Below are 8,894 nucleotides of genomic sequence, written 5' to 3'. Positions count from 1 at the left end.
TGGGGACCACGTTTTGTTAGTCCCCACAAGGTCAAATGGGGATGCTTTTCTGAAAAGGGGACAGGACGACTGCACCGTATTGAGGGGAGGATGGATGGGGCCATGTATCGCGAGATCTTGGCCAACAACCTCCTTCCCTCAGTAAGAGCATTGAAGATGGGTCGTGGCTGGGTCTTCAAGCATGACAACGACCCGAAACACACAGCCAGGGCAACTAAGGAGTGGCTCCGTAAGAAGCATCTCAAGGTCCTGGAGTGGCCTAGCCAGTCTCCAGACCTGAACCCAATAGAAAATCTTTGGAGGGAGCTGAAAGTTCGTATTGCCCAGCGACAGCCCCGAAACCTGAAGGATCTGGAGAAGGTCTGTATGGAGGAGTGGGCCAAAATCCCTGCTGCAGTGTGTGCAAACCTGGTCAAGACCTACAGGAAATGTATGATCTCTGTAATTGCAAACAAAGGTTTCTGTACCAAATATTAAGTTCTGCTTTTCTGATGTATCAAATACTTATGTCATGCAATAAAATGCAAGTTAATTACTTAAAAATCATACAATGTGATTTTCTGGATTCCGTCTCTCACAGTTGAAGTGTACCTATGATAAAAATTACAGACCTCTACATGCTTTGTAAGTAGGAAGACCTGCAAAATCGGCAGTGTATCAAATACTTGTTCTCCCCACTGTATACATCATAGGGTAATAAATCATCAAGCTGGACATTAGTGAGTCAATATAGAAACACCCCTAACACTAAGACGCCAGGTCCTCATAAAGTCCTCATAAGGGACTTCAGCTGAGTGGACCCCGAATGGGCAAAACTGTCGAAGATTGTGTTGATTATCCCCGTTTCCAGTGAGCCCGCCGAGAGGGGATTCTTTCTCCAAAACAGAGTAAAGACGGCCTCCAGATCGCTCCTTCTTGAGGACAAAGTAGCGAGGCTGATTTGCATCAAGCTGCTCCAAGGAGTTGGACAGTTTTGACTTCCCAACAGCAGCGGCTCACTTTGAGCAGGCCAAGGTCCGCCCAAACGCGAGTAAATTCTTACGCCTCGATCATACCGACAGTGTCGTTGCGTTTTGGTACACCAGAAGTACATTCGTTTCCAATGGAACGCTGCGTTCGCCTTGCAGCATTGCTTCTCAGAGGCAGTTTCAGTGCGTTCTGTGTGGTGCATACGTTGGATTTATCGAACGTATGCGTCAAACTGTATGGGTAGAAATGGCTTGGCAGAAATGGTAGCAGAAGGTGAATGTTGAACTTTTGTTGCACGCATATCCAGATGATGCCGCGTACTATTTTGCGCAATGCACTGTCGGTGTGATCAAGGCGTTAACAGTTCTGCTGCCACTATAGGCTAGATCAACAGACCTGTGTGATGTATAGTATAAAGATTTGGAATGGATTGATAGACCAGAGTAGAGTAATGATGTGTATCTGCGCAATTGGTGCATTTCAGTTGAGCTTATTCAGAAGCACTTGGAAAATAAAAACATTGTTGCCACCTATTCACATCGGAGAGTTACAATGTTGCAATCACTAGTCAGCCAACTGTCTATAGTAGGAAACAGAGTTGTTATCAATCACCAGGCAGCCAACTGTCTATAGTAGGAAACAGAGTTGTGCAGTGGTCTGAGGCACTACATCGCAGTGCTAGCTGTGCCACTAGATATCCTGGTTGGAATCCAGGCTCTGTCGTAGCCGGCTGCGACCGGGAGACCCATGGGGCGGCACACAATTGGCCCAGCGTCGTCCAGGGTAGGGAAGGGAATGGCCGGCAGGGATGTAGCTCAGTTGGCAGAGCATGGCGTTCGCAACGCCAGGGTTGTGGGTTCGATTCCCACGGGGGCCAGTATGAAAAATAAAAAATAATGTATGCACTCACTAACTGTAAGTCGCTCTGGATAAGAGCGTCTGCTAAATGACTAAAATGTAAATGTTGTTATCAATCAGCAGGCAGCCAACTGTCTATAGAAGGAAACAGAGTTGTTATCAATCACTATAATTTAATAATAATAATATGCCATTTAGCAGATGCTTTTATCCAAAGCAATTTAAAGTCATGCGCGCATACATTTTTAGGTGTGGGTGGTCCCAGGGATCAAACCGACTACCCTGGCGTTACAAGCGCCGTGCTCTACCAATTGAGCTACAGAGGACCACTAGGCAGCCAACTGTCTATAAGTAGGAAACAGAGTTGTTATCAATAAGCCACGTATATCACACATGACACGAGTCACGACCCCACAATAGTTAAAATTACAATAAACATAATATTTATTAACATCATCCAGTAGAACTGTAAAAAGAGTGAGATATAATTTGAGCTTTGGAAACAAGTGCTTTTATAAATGCATGGCACGGGCCTCGTTTCACAGGAGCATTGTAAAACTATTTTCTCTCAATGAACCAGCCCTAACTAATTTAGTTTATTTACATATCGAATTTGATTGTCCAACATCAGTTTTGTAATTTCTTCATAAATTAAAGCCAAAAGTTGATTTATTTTTTGCATATTTTAACTAACCCTAACCCTTTTCCTAACCTTAACCTAATTCCCATAACCTGCTACGTTAATTCTCCTAACCTGCTGCGTAAATTCTCCTAACCTGCTACGAAAAGTCAAATCTGACATTACTTTGACAAATGCTGGATCCCTTCTAGCCATGACAGGCCGGTCCTGGTGTTCCGAGACAGACATGTTATTTATTAGTTAATGCACAGCCGAATTTAAATAGAGCCTTAGATTGTATTTGATTTATTAATTAAAATGTTCATACAAATAGAGTATAGGACAGGTCCTTTGCAAATGACATCATACACATCATGTGTACATTTTGTCTTGTTCTTCTAGGCACATTTTTTAAAATATATTTTTTATGATATTCATTTATGATTTATAGCAGGGACGAAGACCCAATGGCAATGTTTTGCTTTTCAACAAAACCTGTCATGTTGGTATATGAACATCGCTCTACTTTATTTTATGAAAACTTTACGGGCTAATTTCGATTCTGTTAAGATGAATTACAATAATCTAAATGTGATTTTGAGCACCGAGGGTGGTGGACGCTCTAATGTGTTATGCACCCAATTCATATGGATGTCTGGTACATTTTCTAAAATGTCTGGTCAATAACAAATTTGCTGGTCATGTTGTCCGGCGCCAAAACGGAAACCCTGGTGTTCGCGTGTGTGTGTGTGTGTGTGTGTGTGTGTGTGTGTTTGTATGTGTGTGTGTGTGTGTGTGTGTGTGTATTTGTGTGTGTTTGTGTGTGTGTGTGTGTGTGTGTGTGTGTATTTGTGTGTGTTTGTGTGTGTGTGTGTGTGTGTGTGTGTGTGTGTGTGTGTGTGTGTGTATTTGTGTGTGTGTGTGTGTGTGTGTGTGTGTGTGTGTGTGTGTGTGTGTGTGTGTGTCGCACGGTGCACTCTTGGGCTGCAGGGAAACTCCTCTCTCCTGTTCCGTCTGATACCTGCTGTTGTGAAAATTGTGGCCAAACAACTTCAGTCACACTTGACCTCCAATGGCTTCTATGAAATCCTTTCAACCCAGTTTCAGGCCCAACGGCTGCACAGAAACAGCCCTCAGCAAAGTTAAAAAAACGACCTTCTCACGTCAGCTGACAGTGGACTCTCGAACGTCCTCATCCTCTTTGACCTCAGTGCCGCCTTGACACGGGTTGACCACGACATCCTCCTGGGTGGATTGAAGGAACACGTGGGTTTCGTCGGTACGGTCCTCCACTGGTGCGCCTCACACCTTTCCAACCGCACACAATATGTTGCCATGGGAAGCGCCAAGTCAGGAAGTCCCATCACGATCCCCTACACTACCACCACTCACTGCAAACAACACTGGAGGTTCATTCCATGTCTCCCCCATTCACACAGCTACTCCTCTGGAGAGATAGTGGATTACAGCTTAATGTATTCCCTTTTCATACATTCCATTCACCTTTCATTTAGTGCATTAATAATTTTAAATGACTGCATTGGGAATGACAAAAAACTCAATAATTTGTACTGATTGATCTAAAACCCATTCATATAAAAGCTCTGTTGTTAAGCTGTTCTCCCTTCATCTCCTCTCCCCTCTGCTCTGAGTGCTCTGTTGTTAAGCTGTTCTCCCTTCCTCTCCTCTCCCCCTGCTCTGATCACTTTGTTGTTAAGCTGTTCTCCTTCCTCTCCTCTCCCCTCTGCTCTGATCGCTCTGTTGTTAAGCTGTTCTCCCTTCCTCTCCTCTCCCCTCTGCTCTGATCACTTTGTTGTTAAGCTGTTCTCCCTTCATCTCCTCTCCCCTCTGCTCTGAGTGCTCTGTTGTTAAGCTGTTCTCCCTTCCTCTCCTCTCCCCCTGCTCTGATCACTTTGTTGTTAAGCTGTTCTCCTTCCTCTCCTCTCCCCTCTGCTCTGATCGCTCTGTTGTTAAGCTGTTCTCCCTTCCTCTCCTCTCCCCTCTGCTCTGATCACTTTGTTGTTAAGCTGTTCTCCCTTCCTCTCCTCTCCCCTCTGCTCTGATCACTTTGTTGTTAAGCTGTTCTCCCTTCCTCTCCTCTCCCCTCTGCTCTGATCACTCTGTTGTTAAGCTGTTCTCCCTTCCTCTCCTCTCCCCTCTGCTCTGATCACTCTGTTGTTAAGCTGTTCTCTCTTCCTCTCCTCTCCCCTCTGCTCTGATCACTTTGTTGTTAAGCTGTTCTCCCTTCCTCTCCTCTCCCCCTGCTAGCTGAGCTCAGGAGATTTAGTTTCTGCACAGAGAAATAAAACATGATGAATTAGATCAGACCTCTCCCTGTGTGATGAATGAACCACGTGTGTCCTCCACCACCACTGTGCGCGCGCGTGTGTGTGTGCATCTCAGCTATACTGCAGGTAGTTTGGGAAGCAGTGGGGGTCTGACATATCCTCCTTTCCTCTCCTCTCCTCTCCTCTCCTCTCCTCTCCTCTCCTCTCCTCTCCTCTCCTCTCCTCTCCTCTCCTCTCCTCTCCTCTCCTCTCCTCTCCTCTCCTCTCCTCTCCCCTCCCCTCCCCTCCCCTCCCTCCTCTCCTCTCCTCTCCTCTCCTCTCCTCTCCTCTCCTCTCCTCTCCTCTCCTCTCCTCTCCTCTCCTCTCCTCTCCTCTCCTCTCCTCTCCTCTACCTCCCCCTCTCCACTCTATTGAAGGTTGTTCCGTCACTTAGAGAAGTTTGGAGGTGGCCGCAGGTGATTCAGCACTTTGACACTCTCTTCCTGCCCAGATACACAAAACGGAGTTTCTGTAGTGCTTTATGATCCATCTCCTATATTCCCTATAGATGTATTCTCATGAAGGTTGCAGGAACTGGGAGAGCATAATGCTTCACAATGATTCAAGAGAATACCTCTTGAGAATAGCATATCCTTTGCGAGATCATGCACTAGAGTTTGTATAATCTAAATATCGTGCACATACCTTGTGAACGCCCCCTTGTGCACATCCCTCATGCACGCCCCTGGCTCCAGCGGGGCTCCACTTCCTCTCCCAGAGACCCTGACTTCCTGTGGGGTCTGCTCAGCCACAGAGGCTGTAGTTGAGGTTCCAGTCTGTTAGGCCAAGCCCTGTTCTCTGGACTTCATGTCTACTTGGCAGCACTGCAGAGAGAATAGAACAAGAGCAAAGACACAATACAAACCCTGTGTGACCCACTGTGTTAGGGTTAGTTATAGACATGGATACAGGCCAGGGAGACCTGTCAATAAAGGAGTGGGTGGTAGGAGAGGAGGCCCTGTTTGACCCACTGTGTTAGGGTTAGTTATAGACATGGATACAGGCCAGGGAGACCTGTCAATAAAGGAGTGGGTGGTAGGAGAGGAGGCCCTGTGATGACCCACTGTGTTAGGTCTAGTTATAGACATGGATACAGGCCAGGGAGACCTGCCAATAAAGGAGTGGGTGACAGGAAAGGTCCTGTATGACCCACTGAGTTTGAACCCGGGTGTCACAAGACTGACATTAAACTGAGGAGCTTAAAACAAAGTCTTCAGGTCTCTAACACAGGAGATAGTGCAGGAGATAACACAGGAGATAACACAGGCAAGGTTACTCATTACCTGCAACCACCTCCACGACACACAGGAGCAGGAGAGGAGACATCACTGCCCCAGAGGAGGGCAGAAGATATTCGTCACCTGTTCCGTGTGTTGAAGAGGCTGTTTGAGGAGGATCATCATCACTATTCATTAATTGGCACTAACGTTTCCTCCCCTCCTCTGCCTGTGAGACTTTTACCTTGGAACCGTGAAATGATTCCAGCGTCGTCCCAAATGGCACCCCCTATTCCCTTTATAGTGCACTACTGTTGACCACGGCCCATTAGGGATCTGGTGAAAAGTAGTGGAGTGCATAGGAAATAGGGTGCCATTTGGGAATTAGCCTCCCTCTCCAAACACGCATCTGAATGGTTTCTGCCACTAATATGATTCTACAATGATAAAGCTGGGGATGTCTGACATCATCAAAGCGTGTTTACAGTAACTCTAATCTGAGCAGATGGAAGACACAAAGTTGAAGCTGGAGGGGAATAATGATAGTGTTTTACTGTAACAAAGCACACTCACGGTTTCCCCCCTAAAAACACCATTATTTACGATGACACATTCCAGTACAGCAACGAGAGAGACCATTTGGCGTCTCATGAAAGGGTGTGGGGGGGGGGGGGGGGTGGGGGGGGTTGCTTACTCACTCACATCACATCCAGCCTGATTCACTTGAGAGCCAGGCAGCATGAAATGATGCCCATCCACTCCACCCTACCTTCCAACAATAATACAGCCCAACGCCCCCCACCCTCTAACACAGCGTCATTCTGACACACAAGCCAATCCAGCGTCGTTCTTTCCCTCTCTCTGCCAAATCACCACACAGATGTTAATATTTTGAGGCTCTAAATCTCTCACAGTTTAGACTGGGAACCTCACAATCACCCACACTTCTAAACAGACAGAAAAAATGAAGCGTTGAGATGGAACTTTTCTTAAACTAACTGGACCTTTGCACTGACTTACTGACGGTTCTCAAGGAGTCTGTGAATCATGTCTACACACACACACACACACACACACACACACACACACACACTCACACACACACACACACACAATTTGTGGCCCCACTCTAGTCTAAAGCACTCAGGAGATCCGGTCCATATCATGGACCCAGCTGTGCTGAATCGGAATGGAACAGTTTATTTTTTTTCCTCCCATGGAACCTTCGGTACATTCCATTCCCCATGAGCCACCTTCCATGGAACCTTCGGTACATTCCATTCCCCATGAGCCACCTTCTGAGTCATGATGGGCTGAGGAAGTGAGGGCGTCATAACAGCTGAAGCCACTCAACACCAGCCACAGGGAGGACCGGGGACAGGGACGTCACTAGAACATCACAGGAATGTGAGCTGGAAATAAAATGTTCTGGGAAAAAGAGAGGGAAGAGAAAATGTGTACATTTTCTTGTTTAAAAAAATATATTGTTCAAAACAAGCTGTTCAGTTACTTACTACTGTGGTCTGCCCCTCAGTGACTGCCAGCAGCAGAAGCTCCGCCTCCACTTAGTGACTGCCAGCAGCAGAAGCTCCGCCTCCACTCAGTGACTGCCAGCAGCAGAAGCTCCGCCTCCACTTAGTGACTGCCAGCAGCAGAAGCTCCGCCTCCCCTCAGTGACTGCCAGCAGCAGAAGCTCCGCCTCCCGTCAGTGACTGCCAGCAGCAGAAGCTCCGCCTCCCCTCAGTGACTGCCAGCAGCAGAAGCTCCGCCTCCACTCAGTGACAGCCAGCAGCAGCAGCTCCGCCTCCGTGGGCCCATTGGCCTATAACATTGCTTGGATTGTTTTGTCAGTTATTTGCTATGAACTGCAGCATACATTATAACAGCACAATGTAAATGGACAAGTCCCGGGGCGCTCAAATGTGCGTTCAGTCAGAACTTCTGGGTCTGCTCTAGTCTCCACACCAGACGTCTTACTTCCTCAGACTACATCTGCTCTATCAGGTATAGATGGTGCTAAAGCAAAAAAAAAAAGCAAATGGTAATTAACTTGTAAATAAATAATCGTAACAGTCATGGGAGCCTGGGACCTGATAAAACGGACAACTACGTCCAACAAGAGTGGAAGGACAGAGGGATACGCTAGCTTGGACCTTCTCCTCCCGGATCTGGGAGGACTAAGAAGCATGGGGAAATAAACTGTTCAGGTGGAGGCTGGTGAGGAACACAGCACGGGGAAATAAACTGTTCAGGTGGAGGCTGGTGAGGGACACAGCACGGGGAAATAAACTGTTCAGGTGGAGGCTGGTGAGGGACACAGCACGGGGAAATAAACTGTTCAGGTGGAGGCTGGTGAGGGACACAGCACAGGGAAATAAACTGTTCAGGTGGAGGCTGGTGAGGGACACAGCACGGGGAAATAAACTGTTCAGGTGGAGGCTGGTGAGGGACACAGCACGGGGAAATAAACTGTTCAGGTGGAGGCTGGTGAGGGACACAGCACGGGGAAATAAACTGTTCAGGTGGAGGGTGGTGAGGGACACAGCACGGGGAAATAAACTGTTCAGGTGGAGGCTGGTGAGGGACACAGCACGGGGAAATAAACTGTTCAGGTAGAGGGTGGTTTGTCATGATTAACCTGATCCGTTTGCAAGAGGAGAGTCTTCAGGGCATGTTAAAAAATATTTGCACATCATACAGGAAGAGCGTGCTTAATCTACACTCTTAGAACAGAGGGTTCCAAAAGGGTTCTTCGGCTGTCCCCATAGGAGAAGCCTTTTAGGTTCCAAGTAGAACTATTTGGGGTTCCTATGTGTAAAGGGTTTTACATGTAACTCAAAAGGGTTCTACCTGGAACCAAAAAGGGTTCTTTAAAGGGTTCTCCTATAGGGACAGCCGAAGAAC

This window comes from Coregonus lavaretus (genome assembly GCF_964263955.1).
Source record: "Coregonus lavaretus genome assembly, contig: HAP1_SCAFFOLD_6266, whole genome shotgun sequence".
Taxonomy (NCBI): domain Eukaryota; kingdom Metazoa; phylum Chordata; class Actinopteri; order Salmoniformes; family Salmonidae; genus Coregonus; species Coregonus lavaretus.
The sequence above is the reverse complement of the archived record's forward strand: the minus strand, read 5'-3'. Positions refer to the sequence as shown.